This window comes from Mus musculus, chromosome 1 (genome assembly GCF_000001635.26).
Source record: "Mus musculus strain C57BL/6J chromosome 1, GRCm38.p6 C57BL/6J".
In the NCBI taxonomy this organism is placed as follows: domain Eukaryota; kingdom Metazoa; phylum Chordata; class Mammalia; order Rodentia; family Muridae; genus Mus; species Mus musculus.
This window is the reverse complement of record NC_000067.6, coordinates 17,372,973-17,395,665: the sequence shown is the minus strand read 5'-3', so window position 1 is coordinate 17,395,665 and position 22,693 is coordinate 17,372,973. Positions and strand designations below refer to the sequence as shown.

The 22,693-nt window shown below is 39.6% G+C and overlaps 1 pseudogene; it reads right to left on the bottom strand.

The window, feature by feature from the left end:
* On the bottom strand, positions 5–1,025 carry Gm5251 (predicted gene 5251; annotated as a pseudogene).

The window sequence follows — 22,693 nt, the reverse complement described above, 5'->3', positions numbered from 1 at the left end:
TTTTTAATTACTAAAATAAATTTTATTTGTGTGCGTGCACATGCATACTTCCCATGGTGTGCAAGTGAAAGAAAATTTGTAGCATCCTTTCTCTTTAACCCATGGATTCTCAGATTCAAGCTCCAGTAGTCAGACTTGGCTGCAAGCCCCCTCCTGCTAAGCCATTTCACCAGCCCACATATAAATGGCTATGTGCCATAGTCACTGAGTAGAACATGAGGGTCTCAGGTATTTCAATGAGGGCTGACAGGCACTGGAGTCATTTCTTCACCCGTGTCACTTGATTCACTTGCTGGTTCCAGTTTCCCATCCGTAGTGTCTCCAGTTTGCCCTGAAGGTTCTAATTCTTCTAAATCCTTTTCTATATTTAAAATATTTTTCTGTTTGCGCTTCTTAGGAACTGCATTATCAGCACAAAGTTTCCTCATTTTGATGTTTGGCAATCTCTTCAGATCAAAATCCCATTCCCGGAACGTCTGCAGAGTATTAGAGTCTAAAATGTCTGGGATCTCAAAGCCATAGCCTTCGTACTGCTGCCACTCCCACTCCATGGTCTGCTTGATGACGGCCTCCCCGGGAATGGTGCCGCCTTCCCTGCCTGTCCTTGATGCTGCTGTGTAACTCAATCTACTCCAGCTCACTGCTGAACCGATCCAAGTACCTTTCAATTAATTCACAGGCATCTTTCTTTGAATATCTCCTTTTTTTTTTTTTTGTATCCAGATGACTGAAACCACTGAAGTTTGTCACCAATAAGGTTGAGACGCAAGGCCCTCTCAATCTTCAATCTTTCCTTCTTGTCTTTTTTTGTGTGACTCTCTTGTAATCTGAGCTGCCGTTTTACTGTATGGATGGATGACTTTTTTTTTTTCCCGTCCTACCATTTTTTCTTTCAGTCCTTTAGGCATGGAGATGTCTTGACCACCGAGGCTCCGCGATTTCCAGATGCGACAATTTCACAGAGGACAGCCGCAGCCGCTCCCAAGTCCACTTCTTCCCTAGCACATGTGGGTCCTGGGGGAAACAGATCACTATATGTTTTTAAATTGTAATGAATATTGAAATCATTAACAGTAATCTCAAATACACTAGTTCGGAAATTGGAACTGGTAGACTGTTGCCACTGTAGCTAATAGAGAAATATCTATTTGGCACACTTGTTTCCTTCAGCACCAAGAATAATACCTGCCAATAATAATTTGTTCAGTGCAATGATTGAGTCAGTATATGTCTCAATTAGTTCATTGGATATTAAAGTCAATCTTCTTATAAGCTCCTCAAAGTTCTTGAGGACTTAAAGATTCTGGCAGCATTCAATCTTCGTGATGCAACCCCACCATGAGCCACTATGACATAAACTTAGCAGAACTTTGGAGTCAGAAAAAAAAAAAAAAAAAGCAGTGTTCAAAATCCAATTGCAAAGCCGGATAGTGGTGGCATACGCCTTTAATCCCAACACTTGGGAGGCAGAGGCAGGTGGATTTCTTAGTTCGAGGCCAGCCTGGTCTACAAAGTGAGTTCCAGGACAGCCAAGGCTATACAGAGAAACCCTATCTCGAAAAAAACAAAACAAAACAAAACAAACAAAAAACCAACCAAACATACAAACAACAACAAAAAAACAAGAACAAAAACCCAAAAACCCAACTGCAATTTGACAATTTGTGATCTTAAACAAGCTTTCTGAATGCCAGTGTCTTTGTATTTAAGACAGAGATAATGAAGTCCAGTTTGTCTTATGACTAGAAGGGTTAAATAAGGCAGGAGCAGGAAACTTCTCAGCACCAATACCCACAGTCCAGCAAGAGTTCTGCTCTAACACCATTGAACTCCCAACTCCAAGCATTTCCACCTAGCCTCTGTCTCCTTCTGGTATTTACACTGTGTTTAGATGTATCTATGTATCAGATCAATAAATATGCAGCAAAGTGCCTGTTTACACCTTCAAAACATCATTAATGCACTTTGATTAAAAACTGTTTTAGATGGGTACAATCTGCAAGTGTCATGGTTTTCTTTTGTACGCTGGAAGAGATGCAGATAAATAGGTTCATAAACATTAATGCAAAAAGCCTCACAAGACAGTGTTGTGTTACATTACTTTATCTTCTGCTTGACAAACAAAACACAAAAGGGTTCCTTAAGTTTTGCAAATCAATGCTATAATGGAAAGAATAGGAAATGCTGGTCTGTTATCACTTCTAATCAGTCAAAAGACAGGGAAAACTTGAAAAACAACTCTACGAGTATACTTTCTGTAATTCACCAGAGATACAGCCATTAGTATAACAAGATAAAAATGAATTTATTTTATCTTTAAAAAATGGGTCACTGGACTATTTGGTCCAGAGTAATTAGTCATAGAATAAGTTTGGAGCTGAGACTAAAGGACGGGCCATCTAGAGACTGCCATATCTGGGGATCCATTCCATAATCAGCTTCCAAACGCTAACACCATTGCATACACTAGCAAGATTTTGCTGAAAGGATCCAGATGTAGCTGTCTCTTGTGAGACTATGCTGGGGCCTAGCCAACACAGAAGTGGATGCTCACAGTCGGCTATTGGATGGATCACAGGGCCCCCAATGGAGGAGCTAGAGAAAAAAGCTCCAAGGAGCTGGGGGTATCTGCAACCCTCTAGGTGGAACAACAATATGAACTAACCAGTACCTCCCGGAGCTCATGTCTCTAGCTGCATATGTATCAGAAGATGGCCTAGTTGGCCATCAGTGGAAAGAGAGGCCCATTGGACTTGCAAACTTTATATGCCTCAGTACAGGGGAACGCCAGGGCCAAGAAGTGGGAGTGGGTGGGTGGGGGAGTGAGTGGGGGAGCGTGTGGGGGACTTTTGGGATAGCATTGGAAATGTAAAAGAAATAAATACCTAATAAAAAATATATAACAATAAATATTACAACTAATAATTTTTTAAAAAAGGAAAAAAGAAAATGGCTTTGTTTTGATTCTGACAGCTTGAGTTTACCAGATAATCGTGTAACTCATCACAACTGTTTGGCTGTGTGAGCATGACCATAAGTGCACCCTGTATAAAGAGATTTTAGGACTCACTAGAGAAGATGAAATATGTAAATAACTAGCATTTGGGATATATAGCTTTTTCATATGACAGAATAATATGAAAGCTGTTTTTATTTTCAATAATTCATGAATGTTAAATGTACTAACAATTTCTTACAGAAGATTATCATCATAAACATAACTTTATAATTCTCACACTAGCATCTTGTTTATACTTAACATCATTAAAAAGGACTCATTTCAATGTTGTTGGCCACTAAGAAGCCCATGACCTAAGCAAACTTACAATTTACTCCAAGAACAGGATGGCTCTGCTCTAAGTCATTTGGCAAAGGCCAGGATTTTAATGACCTTAAGCAAGCAGGGCAGGCAGTTACAGTGCCTGAGAACTCCAGAGCTTTTCTACAGTTAATTCTTGTTGAAATATGGCAAAAGCTTTGGCAGCAATCTAAACACAAGGGCAAAGGCTTTCAAGTGGCTCTTTTTCTGCACGCAACTCTTTAGGGTTGGTTATAAAGGAAGGTGCTTATAGAAGCTAGGATAATGTCGGATCACCTCTCACTGGGTACAGTACAAGGAATGGAGTCCTTGACTAGCATTTGTCTCCTCTAGTCTGGACTTATAAAAACATGAAGAGCCAGTGAGTGCGTGTGTGCTGGGTGTAGGGGCCCTTGCACAAAGTTGATGGTTCATCTGTCTTTTTCTTTGGGGATTTTGTTCAAAGAAAGATATGACATCAGGAACAAAGACCATTGAATATATATCCTTTCCTCCCTTAAGAGGCATCTGTATTAACTAGTGTGCTCATCGCGGTGACAAAATGCCTGAGAGAAATATCTTAGGAGAAGAAAGATTTATTCTGAGTTTCAAATAAAGAGGAGACAGAGTCCACAGTGGTGGGAAAGACTTGGCAGTGGCAGTGGAGAGATTCCAAATCTAGTCATGTTAAAATGAAGATCAGCCATCATAGTGTCCAGTGGTCAAACAGTAATGAGTATGTTAGGCATTCTTAGTTTTTAAGCGATGAGTTGGGAAACAAAATATGTACCTTATGTCATCCAGCTTCAGTACTCAACAGTCTTTAAAGGAACTTCTAGCAGCATTCAAAATCACACTGGACCGAGGAAAACAAGTTCACATAATTTCTAACCTGCCTCAACTGCCTTGAACCCAGTGTTAGCAGAGTAATGGGATGCTAACATTCATACTTTCCAATGCCATCCTCTCCACAGCCTAGTACAACAGACTACATGAGATCAGAGCTCACAAAACATTTACACATTATATATATAAACAATATTCAATATTATGTATATATAAACAATAATCAAAGGAAAAGAGGCTATTAATCTGAGGGTAAATGGTAATGAGAGGGGTTGATGGAGGGTCATCCTTGAGAAATACCAGACAGAGAAAACAAAAGGAAAGAAAATAAATGTTATTCTATTTTAATTAAAAGTATACTTTAATAAACTTTGTTTAAAGTTATAAAAATAAATTAATAATCATGCTACAGCTGAACTTTAAATTATTCAAAATTATTGAAATCTCCAATAGAAATATTACTAAAATATTTTCAACACATAAAAATTAAAAGTTGAAAAAAACATACAACCTTCAATGAGTATTTTTACATACCATAAGCTGAATATTGATGATAAAACAACTAACAAAGCAGAAACACAACCCCTCCCTTTCTAGAACCCAGACCGTCTCATACAGAGGCTGTTTATCTCGGAAAAATCAACTGATTTTCATGATGACTTGTATGCTTATCATTTGAGCTAAAACACTCCCCTTTAGGTCAGAGTTATTTTATCTTAAGGAACATTCTCAATTATTAGGAGATGTATATATATTTTAGAATATACAAACATATATATGCATATATGTACTAGCTCATATTAACCAATAATATAATATATTTTTAAAGATTTATTTATTTTATGTATATACAATTATACCACTGTAGCTGTCTTCAGACAATCAGGAACACCAGAAGAGGGCATCAGATCCCATTACAGATGGTTATAAGCCATTAAGTGGTTATTGGGAATTGAACTCTATACCTCTGGAAGAGCAGTCACTGCTCTTAACCACTGAGCCATCTCTTCAGCCCCAATAATAAGTTTTTTTGTTTTTTTTTCGTTTTTTTGTTTTTTGTTTTTTGGTTTTTTGTTTTTTTTTTTTGTTTTTCGAGACAGGGTTTCTCTGTGTAGCCCTGGCTGTCCTGGCACTCACTTTGTAGACCAGGCTGACCTCGAACTCAGAAATCCGCCTGCCTCTGCCTCCCGAGTGCTGAGATTAAAGGCGTGCGCCACCACGCCTGGCTAATAATAAGTTTTTTATCTCTCAGAAATATATATTTCTGAGAGAAATATATTATAAAGATTATAGCTGTGGATAGATATAATTCAAAGTAACAGAAAGGAGTAGTAAACTTTTACTATTTCAAAGACACACAAGTTGGTCCGGGACCCGCCGAACTTAGGAAATTAGTCTGAACAGGTGAGAGGGTGCGCCAGAGAACCTGACAGCTTCTGGAACAGGCGGAAGCACAGAGGCGCTGAGGCAGCACCCTTTGTGGGCTGGGGACAGCCAGCCACCGTCCGGACCGGAGGACAGGTGCCCGCCCGGCTGGGGAGGCGGCCTAAGCCACAGCAGCAGCGGTCGCCATCTTGGTCCGGGACCCGCCGAACTTAGGAAATTAGTCTGAACAGGTGAGAGGGTGCGCCAGAGAACCTGACAGCTTCTGGAACAGGCAGAAGCACAGAGGCGCTGAGGCAGCACCCTGTGTGGGCCGGGGACAGCCAGCCACCGTCCGGACCGGAGGACAGGTGCCCGCCCGGCTGGGGAGGAGGCCTAAGCCACAGCAGCAGCGGTCGCCATCTTGGTCCGAGACCCGCCGAACTTAGGAAATTAGTCTGAACAGGTGAGAGGGTGCGCCAGAGAACCTGACAGCTTCTGGAACAGGCAGAAGCACAGAGGCGCTGAGGCAGCACCCTGTGTGGGCCGGGGACAGCCAGCCACCGTCCGGACCGGAGGACAGGTGCCCGCCCGGCTGGGGAGGCGGCCTAAGCCACAGCAGCAGCGGTCGCCATCTTGGTCCGGGACCCGCCGAACTTAGGAAATTAGTCTGAACAGGTGAGAGGGTGCGCCAGAGAACCTGACAGCTTCTGGAACAGGCAGAAGCACAGAGGCGCTGAGGCAGCACCCTGTGTGGGCCGGGGACAGCCGGCCACCTTCCGGACCGGAGGACAGGTGCCCGCCCGGCTGGGGAGGCGGCCTAAGCCACAGCAGCAGCGGTCGCCATCTTGGTCCCGGGACTCCAAGGAACTTAGGAATTTAGTCTGCTTAGGTGAGAGTCTGTACCACCTGGGAACTGCCAAAGCAACACACTGTCTGAGAAAGGTCCTGTTTTGGGCCTTCCTCTTCGGCCAGGAGGAGGTCCAAATACAAGATATCTGCGCACCTTCCCTGTAAGAGAGCTTGCCAGCAGAGAGTGCTCTGAGCACTGAAACTCAGAGGAGAGAATCTGTCTCCCAGGTCTGCTGATAGACGGTAACAGAATCACCAGAAGAACAATCTCTAAACAGAGTCAACTATAACTACTAACTCCAGAGATTACCAGATGGCGAAAGGTAAACGGAGGAATCTTACTAACAGGAACCAAGACCACTCACCATCACCAGAACCCAGCACACCCACTTCGCCCAGTCCAGGGAACCCCAACACACCTGAGAACCTAGACCTAGATTTAAAAGCATATCTCATGATGATGGTAGAGGACATCAAGAAGGACTTTAATAAATCACTTAAAGAAATACAGGAGAACACTGCTAAAGAGTTACAAGTCCTTAAAGAAAAACAGGAAAACACAATCAAACAGGTAGAAGTCCTTACAGAAAAAGAGGAAAAAACATACAAACAGGTGATGGAAATGAACAAAACCATACTAGACCTAAAAAGGGAAGTAGACACAATAAAGAAAACTCAAAGCGAGGCAACACTAGAGATAGAAACCCTAGGAAAGAAATCTGGAACCATAGATTTGAGCATCAGCAACAGAATACAAGAGATGGAAGAGAGAATCTCAGGTGCAGAAGATTCCATAGAGAACATCGGCACAACAATCAAAGAAAATGGAAAATGCAAAAAGATCCTAACTCAAAATATCCAGGAAATCCAGGACACAATAAGAAGACCAAACGTACGGATAATAGGAGTGGATGAGAATGAAGATTTTCAACTCAAAGGTCCAGCAAACATCTTCAACAAAATTATTGAAGAAAACTTCCCAAATCTAAAGAATGAGATGCATATGAACATACAAGAAGCCTACAGAACTCCAAATAGACTGGACCAGAAAAGAAATTCTTCCCGACACATAATAATCAGAACATCAAATGCACTAAATAAAGATAGAATACTAAAAGCAGTAAGGGAAAAAGGTCAAGTAACATATAAAGGCAAGCCTATCAGAATTACACCAGATTTTTCACCAGAGACTATGAAAGCCAGAAGAGCCTGGACAGATGTTATACAGACACTAAGAGAACACAAACTGCAGCCCAGGCTACTATACCCAGCCAAACTCTCAATTATCATAGAGGGAGAAACCAAAGTATTCCACGACAAAACCAAATTCACGCATTATCTCTCCACGAATCCAGCCCTTCAAAGGATAATAACAGAAAAAAACCAATACAAGAACGGGAACAACGCCCTAGAAAAAACAAGAAGGTAATCCCTCAACAAACCTAAAAGAAGACAGCCACAAGAACAGAATGCCACCTTTAACAACTAAAATAACAGGAAGCAACAATTACTTTTCCTTAATATCTCTTAACATCAATGGTCTCAACTCGCCAATAAAAAGACATAGACTAACAAACTGGCTACACAAACAAGACCCAACATTTTGCTGCTTACAGGAAACTCATCTCAGAGAAAAAGATAGACACTACCTCAGAATGAAAGGCTGGAAAACAATTTTCCAAGCAAATGGTATGAAGAAACAAGCAGGAGTAGCCATCCTAATATCTGATAAGATTGACTTCCAACCCAAAGTCATCAAAAAAGACAAGGAGGGACACTTCATTCTCATCAAAGGTAAAATCCTCCAAGAGGAACTCTCAATTCTGAATATCTATGCTCCAAATACAAGAGCAGCCACATTCACTAAAGAAACTTTAGTAAAGCTCAAAGCACACATTGCGCCTCACACAATAATAGTGGGAGACTTCAACACACCACTTTCACCAATGGACAGATCATGGAAACAGAAACTAAACAGGGACACACTGAAACTAACAGAAGTGATGAAACAAATGGATCTGACAGATATCTACAGAACATTTTATCCTAAAACAAAAGGATATACCTTCTTCTCAGCACCTCATGGTACCTTCTCCAAAATTGACCACATAATAGGTCACAAATCAGGCCTCAACAGATTCAAACATATTGAAATTGTCCCATGTATCCTATCAGATCACCATGCACTAAGGCTGATCTTCAATAACAAAATAAATAACAGAAAGCCAACATTCACATGGAAACTGAACAACACTCTTCTCAATGATACCTTGGTCAAGGAAGGAATAAAGAAAGAAATTAAAGACTTTTTAGAGTTTAATGAAAATGAAGCCACAACGTACCCAAACCTTTGGGACACAATGAAAGCATTTCTAAGAGGGAAACTCATAGCTATGAGTGCCTTCAAGAAAAAACGGGAGAGAGCACATACTAGCAGCTTGACAACACATCTAAAAGCTCTAGAAAAAAAGGAAGTAAATTCACCCAAGAGGAGTAGACGGCAGGAAATAATCAAACTCAGGGGTGAAATCAACCAAGTGGAAACAAGAAGAACTATTCAAAGAATTAACCAAACGAGGAGTTGGTTCTTTGAGAAAATCAACAAGATAGATAAACCCTTAGCTAGACTCACTAAAGGGCACAGGGACAAAATCCTAATTAACAAAATCAGAAATGAAAAGGGAGACATAACAACAGATCCTGAAGAAATCCAAAACACCATCAGATCCTTCTACAAAAGGCTATACTCAACAAAACTGGAAAACCTGGACGAAATGGACAAATTTCTGGACAGATACCAGGTACCAAAGTTGAATCAGGATCAAGTTGACCTTCTAAACAGTCCCATTTCCCCTAAAGAAATAGAAGCAGTTATTAATAGTCTCCCAGCCAAAAAAGCCCAGGACCAGACGGGTTTAGTGCAGAGTTCTATCAGACCTTCAAAGAAGATCTAACTCCAGTTCTGCACAAACTTTTTCACAAGATAGAAGTAGAAGGTATTCTACCCAACTCATTTTATGAAGCCACTATTACTCTGATACCTAAACCACAGAAAGACCCAACAAAGATAGAGAACTTCAGACCAATTTCTCTTATGAACATCGATGCAAAAATTCTTAATAAAATTCTCGCTAACCGAATCCAAGAACACATTAAAGCAATCATCCATCCTGACCAAGTAGGTTTTATTCCAGGGATGCAGGGATGGTTTAATATACGAAAATCCATCAATGTAATCCATTATATAAACAAACTCAAAGACAAAAACCACATGATCATCTCGTTAGATGCAGAAAAAGCATTTGACAAGATCCAACACCCATTCATGATAAAAGTTCTGGAAAGATCAGGAATTCAAGGCCAATACCTAAACATGATAAAAGCAATCTACAGCAAACCAGTAGCCAACATCAAAGTAAATGGAGAGAAGCTGGAAGCAATCCCACTAAAATCAGGGACTAGACAAGGCTGCCCACTTTCTCCCTACCTTTTCAACATAGTACTTGAAGTATTAGCCAGAGCAATTCTACAACAAAAGGAGATCAAGGGGATACAAATTGGAAAAGAGGAAGTCAAAATATCACTTTTTGCAGATGATATGATAGTATATATAAGTGACCCTAAAAATTCCAACAGAGAACTCCTAAACCTGATAAACAGCTTCGGTGAAGTAGCTGGATATAAAATTAACTCAAACAAGTCAATGGCCTTTCTCTACACAAAGAATAAACAGGCTGAGAAAGAAATTAGGGAAACAACACCCTTCTCAATAGCCACAAATAATATAAAATATCTCGGCGTGACTCTAACTAAGGAAGTGAAAGATCTGTATGATAAAAACTTCAAGTCCCTGAAGAAAGAAATTAAAGAAGATCTCAGAAGATGGAAAGATCTCCCATGCTCATGGATTGGCAGGACCAACATTGTAAAAATGGCTATCTTGCCAAAAGCAATCTACAGATTCAATGCAATCCCCATTAAAATTCCAACTCAATTCTTCAACGAATTAGAAGGAGCAATTTGCAAATTCATCTGGAATAACAAAAAACCGAGGATAGCAAAAACTCTTCTCAAGGATAAAAGAACCTCTGGTGGAATCACCATGCCTGACCTAAAGCTTTACTACAGAGCAATTGTGATAAAAACTGCATGGTACTGGTATAGAGACAGACAAGTGGACCAATGGAATAGAATTGAAGACCCAGAAATGAACCCACACACCTATGGTCACTTGATCTTCGACAAGGGAGCCAAAACCATCCAGTGGAAGAAAGACAGCATTTTCAACAATTGGTGCTGGCACAACTGGTTGTTATCATGTAGAAGAATGCGAATCGATCCATACTTATCTCCTTGTACTAAGGTCAAATCTAAGTGGATCAAGGAACTTCACATAAAACCAGAGACACTGAAACTTATAGAGGAGAAAGTGGGGAAAAGCCTTGAAGATATGGGCACAGGGGAAAAATTCCTGAACAGAACAGCAATGGCTTGTGCTGTAAGATCGAGAATTGACAAATGGGACCTAATGAAACTCCAAAGTTTCTGCAAGGCAAAAGACACCGTCAATAAGACAAAAAGACCACCAACAGACTGGGAAAGGATCTTTACCTATCCTAAATCAGATAGGGGACTAATATCCAACATATATAAAGAACTCAAGAAGGTGGACCTCAGAAAATCAAATAACCCCCTTAAAAAATGGGGCTCAGAACTGAACAAAGAATTCTCACCTGAGGAATACCGAATGGCAGAGAAGCACCTGAAAAAATGTTCAACATCCTTAATCATCAGGGAAATGCAAATCAAAACAACCCTGAGATTCCACCTCACACCAGTGAGAATGGCTAAGATCAAAAATTCAGGTGACAGCAGATGCTGGCGAGGATGTGGAGAAAGAGGAACACTCCTCCATTGTTGGTGGGATTGCAGGCTTGTACAACCACTCTGGAAATCAGTCTGGCGGTTCCTCAGAAAATTGGACATAGTACTACCGGAGGATCCAGCAATACCTCTCCTGGGCATATATCCAGAAGAAGCCCCAACTGGTAAGAAGGACACATGCTCCACTATGTTCATAGCAGCCTTATTTATAATAGCCAGAAACTGGAAAGAACCCAGATGCCCCTCAACAGAGGAATGGATACAGAAAATGTGGTACATCTACACAATGGAGTACTACTCAGCCATTAAAAAGAATGAATTTATGAAATTCCTAGCCAAATGGATGGACCTGGAGAGCATCATCCTGAGTGAGGTAACACAATCACAAAGGAACTCACACAATATGTACTCACTGATAAGTGGATACTAGCCCAAAACCTAGGATACCCACGATATAAGATACAATTTCCTAAACACATGAAACTCAAGAAAAATGAAGACTGAAGTGTGGACACTATGTCCCTCCTTAGAAGTGGGAACAAAACACCCATGGAAGGAGTTACAGAAACAAAGTATGGAGCTGAGATGAAAGGATGGACCATGTAGAGACTGCCATATCCAGGGATCCACCCCATAATCAGCTTCCAAATGCTGACACCATTGCATACACTAGCAAGATTTTACTGAAAGGACCCAGATGTAGCTGTCTCTTGTGAGACTATGCCGGGGCCTAGCAAACACAGAAGTGGATGCTCACAGTCAGCTAATGGATGGATCACAGGGCTCCCAATGGAGGAGCTAGAGAAAGTACCCAAGGAGCTAAAGGGATCTTCAACCCTATAGGTGGAACAACATTATGAACTAACCAGTACCCCTGAGCTCTTGACTCTAGCTGCATATGTATCAAAAGATGGCCTAGTCGGCCATCACTGGAAAGAGAGGCCCATTGGACACGCAGACTTTGTGTGCCCCGGTACAGGGGAACGCCAGGGCCAAAGGGGGGGAGTGGGAGGGTAGGGGAGTGGGGGTGGGTGGGTAAGGGGGACTTTTGGTATAGCATTGGAAATGTAAATGAGCTAAATACCTAATTAAAAAAAAAAATAAAAAAAAAAAACAAAAAAAAAAAAAAACAAAAAAAAAGACACACAATATTTATAAATTGGAGAATACATATAAAAGCAAGTGTAACTCTAATGAGAAAGATAAAAATGGTAAGTTTTGCTGACACCATTGCATACACTAGCAAGATTTTGCTGTAAGGACCCAGATATAGCTGTCTCTTGTGAGACTATGCCGGGGCCTAGCAAATACAGAAGTGGATGCTCACAGTCAGCTATTGGATGGGTCACACAGCCCCCAATGGAGGAGCTAGAGAAAGTACCCAAGGAGCTAAAGGGAACTGCAACCCTATATGTGGAACAACAATATGAACTAACCAGTACCCCGGAGCTCTTGTCTCTAGCTGCATATGTATCAAAAGATGGCCTAGTCAGCCATCACTGGAAAGAGAGGCCCTTTGGACTTGCAAACTTTATATGCCCCAGTACAGGGGAACGCCAGGGCCAAAAAGGGGGAGAGGGTGGGTAGGGGATTAGGGGGGTGGGTATGGGGGGACTTTTGGGATAGCATTGGAAATGTAATTGAGGAAAATACCTAAAAAAAAAAATCGGGAAAAAATGGTAAGTTTTCTGAAAATCTATTTTCATTATTTTTCTTATGTATGTGTGTATGCCTGTGTATGCATTGATGTGTGGTATTGAACTCAAGAGGCCAGAGGTCTGAACACCCAATGTACTTACTAGTAACTAAACTCTCAGGTCTTCTGGAAGAACAATAAGCATTCATAACAATTGAGTCATGTCTCCAATCCCCTAAAAAATGTTTTAGTGAAGCCTATTCTACCCTGTCTTTAAAAATGCATGAAGTTCTGCAGAGAAAAATACAATATATGGGCTAAAAGAAGGGAACATAAAGAGCTACAGCAATAGCCAAAGATACTTATTAAAAACAGCCCTTGGGAGAACAGGCACTTTCAGAAGAGCATCTCAGGTCATTCAACTCTACTGACAACTACTTTCACCCTTTGAAACTGTTTTCTTCCTAATTTCCCTCTTCCCAATAGGAGCTCATTCCTAGACTGTGCTATAGGCGCTTTTTCCTCTATTCATATTCTACTGCTGATTGGCTTCAGCACTCAGTCCTTAGCCCTTCCAATTTCCTACTCTATATATTCTCCCAAAGCAATCCCATTCATTCCCATGACTTTCAATACTATCCATATATTTCTTATTTATAAGTATACTCTAGATATCTCCACTGATATGTGTACATATGTTTACATGTATTTTCAAGCCCTCCTTTACCTACTGACTGCATAATAAAGTTGTTCAACATCATTGAAGTTGCTTAACACCCTTCAATGGTTTTGAGTTGCATATGTTGGCTAGCACAGTGAACAAAACTTTCCAGTCAGCCCACTCCTAGCATTCACTTTTCATTTTCCCCACTCTTACTCTATAATTAAGCAATACTGAATTACTAACAGTGATCTGAAGACACAATATATTCCCACAAATTTATAACAATTTGGAACATACATACTGTCCTAACTCCATTCCATGAATTTTACCATTCATGCCCTGATTATCCTCTTCTGCTTCTTCAAGTCTGAAGTCCAAAACCAAATTTTAGCTTATCCTTAATCCACAATAAATAAGAACCCTGTAATGTTACATTCTTTCATCACAATTATTGCATTTCCTTGAGAATATGTGTCAGTTCCAAATGGCTACAAAATTCCTTTGAAGCACATTCTGCTTTGTTCAAATCTATATCGTCAGAGTCAAGCACATACTCCAGTAGGTATTTCCTGCTTTTATTTTGTAATTAATAAATGATAAATATTATGAATAGGTGGTAAGTAGAGCACTGGGGAATAAAACAGGTAAGCAGGAATCCTGTTGTAAAAGAGTGATTTAGAAATATGGGAACCTATTTCCAGAGCAACATGGCTTAGATGAAAAAAAAATCACTGGTAAAATTGACTATGTTTCCCAAAAGTAAGGGGCTTTTGGGATAGCATTTGAATTGTAAATGAAGAAAATATCTAATAAAAAAAATGAAAAAAACTGACTATGTTTTCCTGAAGACAAATTGATCTGTAATCAAACAAAAATATTTAAGCAACAATGCCTCTGTGTGTGGTATTTATATTGTTTTTATTGTCTCCTTCTCCCATGAAGTTCCAGATGTATTTTCCCATCCTATCTTTAACCTCTTTTCAATGTATATTCAGTATCCCAGAAACAAGGGTCCACAAAATTCAGGACCCCTGAAATAATCTTGTGCCTGCTGAACAACTTAGCATCTTCACATAGTCAGTTTAATTTAACATCTCTCAACTATGAACATTTTATGATTTTTGCCATGCTTTTCACAAAATGACTATTACTTTTCCTGTTCAGTGAAATATATCTGATGGTATACAATTGCCTTATATCTGCAATATGATATTGCAGATCAGTTATGGCTAATATTCCTATGCTACTATAAGTTCTTTTAGGCAAGACCATCCTACAAGTCTTACTTAAAGCATGGTCTCAATACTAGCATACTTTGATTACTATTAGAAATGCAGATACTCAGCTTGCAAATTAGTCCTTAGACACCATGTAATAAAGAAATCCAGTTAATTTTTATCACAGTTAAGTTAAAGTGTGACACTGGGTGCCTAGTAAGTTAACACTGGTAATGTTCAGAACAGGCTTGAAACAAACAGACCTTTGGTGTTTTAGGCACCAAAACCCACAACTGAATGTATTGTGATCAAGTTGCCATTGTGGCTTAGGAATTTATATTAGAGAATCCAGTAGGTAATCTGGACAGTACTTTAAATTCATGGACAATCAAACACCACTAAATCATAAAATAGTAAAAGGCACACTGATACATACTTGGAGTTTTTGGCAGAAAATATTATAAGGTATTCTGAAAAATTGAAAGTCTCTTGAATAAAAAACACTGTAACATGACATACTTTGGACCAGAACTATTTGACTGCATTCAAATATTTGTTTTTATTCCCACATAGTTACTTCTCCCTGTACTTCCTGCATAAATTTATATATGGAATTAAGCTAACTCTGAGAGTCAGCCGGTAAAGCCATCTTTTGAAGAAAATTGTGAAAGCTCAGATTAAGGAAAAGAATTTGCAGAGTTGAGACTTATCATAACTACATGCTCAAAGCTATAACTCCAGCAAGAATTGGTGAAAGGTGAGAACAGCAGAGGCCAGAAAAGGATGCAGGTCAATCACCTTCTTCCTTTAGAAGTCACATGAAAATACTCTTGAGTCTTCTCTGCCACCGAGGCCAAGAGTAGTGTGCCAGATTCCAAAATGGTGTCTCAACGCTTAGAGAACTAAGAAAGCACTGAATGGGAACAAATGAGGACATATTAGAGGACAAGACACAAGCAAGGAGAGGGATCTGACACTGAGATAAGGGAAGAAACAATGGGTTTGTTTGTGCTTTCTCTGAAATTTTTAATTCCCAACATTTTCATTACTTAATATGTCACTATTTTTGCTTTTCAACAGCTGGCAATCCAAAAGCATTCCACCATTTATTTTAAAACTTGTAGTCAACACACAGTGCAACAGATTTTTACATTTTCTCAAAGGAAACTTCTCAAGATAATCAAATCTAAAACCTTACTATAAATTTCCCTAGAGAAATTCATCCTAAATTCTTTACACATCACTATTTGCTCATGGTTAAAGCTTAACTTCAAAGGCTAGGATGACAAAGAATGACAAAAAAACAGCTACAAGTCCAGCCAAAAATTACCAACACTGAATTGTAACATTCTTCAATCCTATTAAATAAAAGACAGGCTCCCAAGCCTGGTATGTGGGTTCCTTTTCAACATGACCCAGCCAAAGTTCTAAATTCTATTCCACCAGGTGAACAAACTGCCCTATGTATTCCCAGGTAAACAAACTGTCCTTCAATTCACTGCTTTTTCACACTTTCATTTAAAACTCTGTTTCTTCCCTTACCTATAGGCCTAAAGTATCCAGGGGTTAAGAGACAGCATAAATGGTACCTCCACTGAGTCCCCAAAGACCTCACGAACTGACAATATGCTCTTCAAATAGTTGATAGGGATTATATGATTCCAACTGATATAAATGTACATAACTATATATGTAATTATATAATTATACACATACATGTAATTACATAATTACACATATATAATTATATTCTACATATTACTAATATTATAATTATATATATATATGTACACATGTATGTGTAATTTTATAATTCCTACACTCAACATTTCGATAATGGAAACATTACCCTCAATTATGCTTTTCATGATTTGTATAGTAGTTTGTGAATAATAACTATCCATAAAATATTTCATCACTTATCACTATTAAATGAATACAATAATGTTCATACACTAAGATTAGATCCTCTGTTCATTGTTCTCCCTTATTCTGATATTTTTGTCTTTTACTCACAATTTGCTTCTACTCTCAAATAACTAATAACTAGTAATAAATAATGTGATAATTGAAATGTATCTATTACTTTATGGAATTCTTGTACTGAAAATACACACTTGCCCAGACCCAAGGTTATACATTTCAATGAACTTCTATACAGTTAGAACCATTATGAACCATGGAACTTTGCTTTGGATTTCACACTACCAGTATTGATTACATTTCAATCCACTTAGCTACCACAAAAGAAAAGAAAAATCCATAACAGAGTTAAACTAGAAAACTTTTGCATCCTTTCTCATGGCCCTTGTGTCCTTTACCTGCTGAAATATTTTCAACCAATTCAGTAGCCATTCACACTAGCAGTTGCTGAGGTGCTTTAAACAATAAACATCTTCCTAAGCAATTAGATCTTTTTTGGATTGTCCATAAAAATAGACAAGAGAATTACATATGTTTAAAGGTCAAAAGAAGTAAAAACATAGCTCTCCCTGTTTATAAACAATGAATCCAGTAACTTTCAAAAACAGAGCTTTCAGGAAAAAAATAGTAGAATTAATGATTGAAATGTGTCAAGTATGGTCTCCTAGTATTTCATGTTGGAAAACAAGGACCAGACACTGAATATCTTTCTTTTCTGCAGATAACCATATCAGGAAGCTGGCTATAAGCCATGACAAACTACTCAGCAGGCACTGAGAGCCTGTGTTTTGTTTTAGTGTCTTGAGTGTTGACACGGAGCAGTCATTTCACTGTCTTCAAATTCCTTACTGTGAAGAAGTTGCTCCGTTACCAAAATTCCTCCACCTCTAAAATCTTTGATGTATGGGGAGATAAAAAAGGACATTTGGCTTCCAGTACATAACAAACAACAAACAAACAAGCAAAACATGCCACTGAATAGCTATGTGAATACAAGCAGTGATTGACTCTGAACACTAGCTTTCTCATTTTTCCACAGAAGCCATCAAGATCAAATAAGTGTGGTGACAAAAACATCTGCCACAGTGGCTGGCATTGTGCAAGGCTGTAAATGGTCAGTCCTTAGCCTTTTATCTCCTTATTTGTGAATCATCGATGTAGCAGAAAAAGCATAGTGCTGAGAAGACTCAAGCTCCATCGTAGGCCATATATAGCTCACTGCCAGGAATTTCCAGTCTGTGTTTTTCCTTCAAGTTCCAAAGGGCTGTTTCTAAATACTAAGTCTGTTTTCTCTAGCTAGCTATCCCTGGAGAATTTCTTATCATCAAAGATTTTTTGGGCTGGAGTGCCCCTTTTTCCTACAGAGAAATCTTACTGCAATTTTCCCCTTTCCCTTAAGGGGAGTGTTTGTTAAGTCTCCTGCTAACCACTTTCTCTTAGCTTCTTATATCTCTGCTCTTGTGATTTGAGAAAAGGATTCACATATGCAGAGGTCAACACAAATTTCCTTATTGTGACAGCTCTACATACTCAGAGAAAACAGCCTTGGAGAACTATTAATTTTCTTTTTTGTCATTTGAGTAAATGTGTCATTTTTTTGTTTTCATGAAAACACTATAGTATTTGGGAAGTAAGTCAAAGTTACATGGAGTTTATCACAGGGGACATGTCTTGAAGGAAATATTTGAAGCCCTGGCCCATCTTCATTCTACCATGAAGTAAGCCATGTTCCTCTATCACATGACTGCCTTACCATGCCTGGGTCCAGAAGCCTGTAAAAATGAGTTAAAATAAATCTTTCTTTCTTTGAGTTGAATTTTCTTATGTATTTGTCATAGAGGCAAAAACAAAAATTGAGTAAAATGGCCAGGAAGAAGAGGGTTCTTGGAAATCTATCGCGATGAGAAAAAAAAAATGTTAATAAAAGTTCCCCAGCAAGAAAATGAGTATATTCAAAGTACCCAAGGAGCTAAAGGGATCTGCAACCCTATAGGTGGAACAACATTATGAACTAACCAGTACCCCGGAGCTCTTGACTCTAGCTGCATATGTATCAAAAGATGGCCTAGTCGGCCATCACTGGAAAGAGAGGCCCATTGGACACGCAAACTTTATATGCCCCAGTACAGGGGAACGCCAGGGCCAAAAAGGGGGAGTGGGTGGGTAGGGGAGTGGGGGTGGGTGGGTATGGGGGACTTTTGGTATAGCATTGGAAATGTAAATGAGCTAAATACCTAATAAAAAATGGAAAAAAAAAAAGAAAATGAGTATATTTAATGTTACTGGAAGTTACGGGTAGCTATCTCCTGTTTTTCATCCTAAGCTGGTAGGAATTTCCACTATGACTTGTGTTCATTATCCTAGACTTGAATATGCTTTTAAAGTACCTTTTCTCATCCTGAACCTTATTCCCTCCTTCTTCAGGCAGGTACGTCTGGATGTGTCTTATTGACTTGGCAAACACTGGTTTGGAGAATCCTTAAAAGGTGGAAATAAACTCCAACAGTGCAAGAGCAGAGATTGCCTGGAGAGAGTTGTCAAATGGAAAAATAGAGCTAAGGGCATCTTCTGGAAAGAATCCACAGTCAAACGTCTTGAAAGAGGGATTAGCATTTAATATCTCTATTACTCAAGTCCTGGTTATTCTTGTAGTTAACTGATACTCAAGTGAAGAGTATCACCTGACGACTCAGATCCCACTGGACTACACCAGTCTTCACTGATTCTATGGTGCTGGATGCCAACATTTCACAGCTACTCTCCTGCTCCAGAAAATTGCTCACAGCTGAAAACTGTCGTCTTGTATTCTACAGGTTATAGTCAGATAGCCTCCCACTGATTACATCAACTCTGTAGTGAAATGCACAAGCTTACCCTTCTGTGTGCTCATTCTACAATCTCCTCCATCCTCATAGATGATTTTCATTACTCCACACCCCAAGCATCTGCTATCACAAATACCACCTCACACACAGTTTCTCCCAGCCAGACGAGCAGCCTGATCTGGTTATATTCATGGAAACTTCAAGATTGTTGGCATCTAGGATACTTCCCAGCGCCCAGTATTTGTTTAATTAGTAGGTGCAGAGTCAAGGAATGATGTAATGAGCAAACTGCCAATGAAGTCTGTGTATATACACTTGCCCTAAAGACACTGCACATTCCTTCCCCAAACAAGTCACTGGCCAATAATTTTTAGGAATGTTTATGGGATAGTCACTGAAAATACATGAGGGTGGCAAAGTCTGTGTGAAGTTAGGTATAACATGGAGTCTGATATAAGTAGAATACAAAGGAGTTTGTTCAATAAATCGGTAAAGTGGAAGAAAGTAATAAGATTGCACTATTTTCTTATCATTCACATATAAAATAAATTTCCCTATTCCAGGAAACCAAAACCACACGGACTTCCTTCCTACCTTACAGAACAAATTCCATATTTTCTGTCCTTTTTTCAATAGCCCTTTACTTCCTGGAACACCACAGTGGATCCTTTCCCACAGTTTACTTGGGGAACAATTAACAGCTAAGGTCAGAATACTTGCAACTTTTCTATTTGTGATGATAAAACACCATGACTGTCTCAACCCTTTAGCATTCCCCTTCTCTGGGGCATTAAGCCTCTATAAGACCAAGTGCCTCCTGTCCCACTGATGTCAGGCAAGGCAGTCCTCTGCTACATATGCAAGAGCCATGGACTAGCCCATGTATACTCTTTGGTTGGTAGTTTAGACCCTGGGAGCTCTGAAGAGTTCGCTTAGTTGATACTGTTGTAATTCTTAATGCCATTTCTGAAATAATAAAAAGCAAAACTGAGTTTTCACGTGGCTAACAGACATGATCATCACTGGGGCGTGAAAACCACTTTCTAAGTAGTTTACCACCTACTCCAAACCAATGAGGCATCAAATCCAAATCATTTTATTTTATCATTTGTCAGAACCAATGCCTGTCATGCTAAAGTATCCAATAAAATAAAAACTAATGAGCACAGGTATTGTTCCAAATACTTCTTTGATTAAATCCTCTCTACAGAGAACTAAATTGAAAGAACCCCATCACCATTTTAGCTTTACACATATGCAAGCTTCTGCCAAACAATCTTTCAAATTTCATTTGTGTGTAACATGAACAAACATGTTTTAGCCTTGATTCAGAGCTTATCATATTTTTGTGCTTCTAATTTCTCAACATAGTTGTGCTTTATGGCTTCAGACCACCTAAGCTTCTAAGTAAATGTTTACTTTAGGCTTTCTTACAAAGCCATTTGTCTAGATAGTGCCTGGGATTTCTGGATTGCTTTTGGTTTTATGCTTCATTCCTCTCTTTCTCCTCCTCCACTAAACTCCTTTTCTCTCTCTCTCTCTCTCTTTCTTATCTTATACATCTTATACATTGCTCCTGTATTTCCAGGACCCCCTAAATCTCCTCTACCCCAGATCCACTTTGCCTTTATTTCCCTTCAAAGAAGTTCAGGCCTGCCAGGGTTACCAACCAAACATGACATGTAAAGTTGCAGTAAAACTAGGCATACCCACTATATTATGTCAGGACAAGGTAACTCAGTAAGAAAAAAAAAATGGTACCAAAATAGTCAGAGACAACCCCACTACCATTGTTAGGAGTTCCACAAGAGCAAGCTACACAGCCATAACACATGCATCATGCCTTGGCGAAACCCATGAAGACTCTCTGATAGTCGATTCAGTCTCTGTGAGCCACCTTGTTTGGAAAGCGGTTTCCGCTGTGCCTGTGTGGCCTAATTGGTAAACAAGCAATGTGCGCATGTGCTAGAGTGTTTTTTGTGCCAAGTCACGGCCCATCCCGGGGCATGGTGATGAGGCTCTGGGAGAGCAGCCAATCAGGTGTGGACACGCCACACTAAGATGTATATAAGCAGTGCCTTTTTGGTGCTTGGGGTCTTCCTCTTCGTGTTGAAACTGGTGTAATAGAGTTGCTGCAGAAGGATCCGGTTTCTCACGCATGTGTTCTTGCTGGCGAGACAATAGCGCGTGTGAGAACCTTGAACCCAGGTTAGTGATTCTATAGTTTGTGGTATCCATGACCCCTTTGGCTCCTACAATCCTTCCTACTTCTCTTCCTCAGGATTCTCTGATCTCTATCTAATGTTTGCCTGTGGGCCTCTACATCTGCTTCCATCAGTTGCTGGATAAAGCCTCTCTGATGACAATTATACCAGACTCCAGTCTATGACTATAATAGAGTATCATTAGGAAAGCATTTCATTGACTGTTTTTTATGGTCATGTTTGGTTCTATCTGAGGTTTCTGGGCTATACCATCTCTAGTTTCAGTGTCAGGGCTGGGCTCCTTTTCATGGCATGGGTCTCAAGCTGGACCAATCATTAGCTGGCTACTTCCACAATTTCTTTGCCACCTTTATCCCAGCACAACTTGCAGGCAGGAAAGAAATTGTGGGTCAAAGGTTTTGTTGCTGGGTTAGTGTCCTAATACCTCTATTGGAAGTCGTGCCTGTTTATAGACCTGCTTCGGACTCTGTATATCCCATTACTAGGAGTCTTAGCTAGGATCACCCTCGCAGATTCCTGGGAGATTGCATTGCACTAAATTTCTACCTTATTCTCTAAATGTCCCCCAATTCCAGTTGTCTTTCCTAGTTCTCTCCCTTTCCATTATCCATCCCGACCCTACCCCACATACCCGATCCCTCCTGTTCCCAATTCCACCCATCACCAGTCTACCCATGATATTTATCCTATTTATCCTTCCCAGTGAGATCCACCGAACCCCTTTTTGAGCCCACCTTGTTACTTAGCTTCTCTGGGTCTATGGATTGGGACATAATTTACCCTTTATTTTACAGCTAATGTCTGCCACTAATAAGTGAATATATACAATGTTTGTCTTTCTGGGTCTGGGTTACCAAATATAAGATGATGGATTAACATTATCCTCCAATTTTTTTCACTTTCATTTATTACTGTAAATGTTATTATTATTATTATTATTATTATTATTAGATATTTTCTT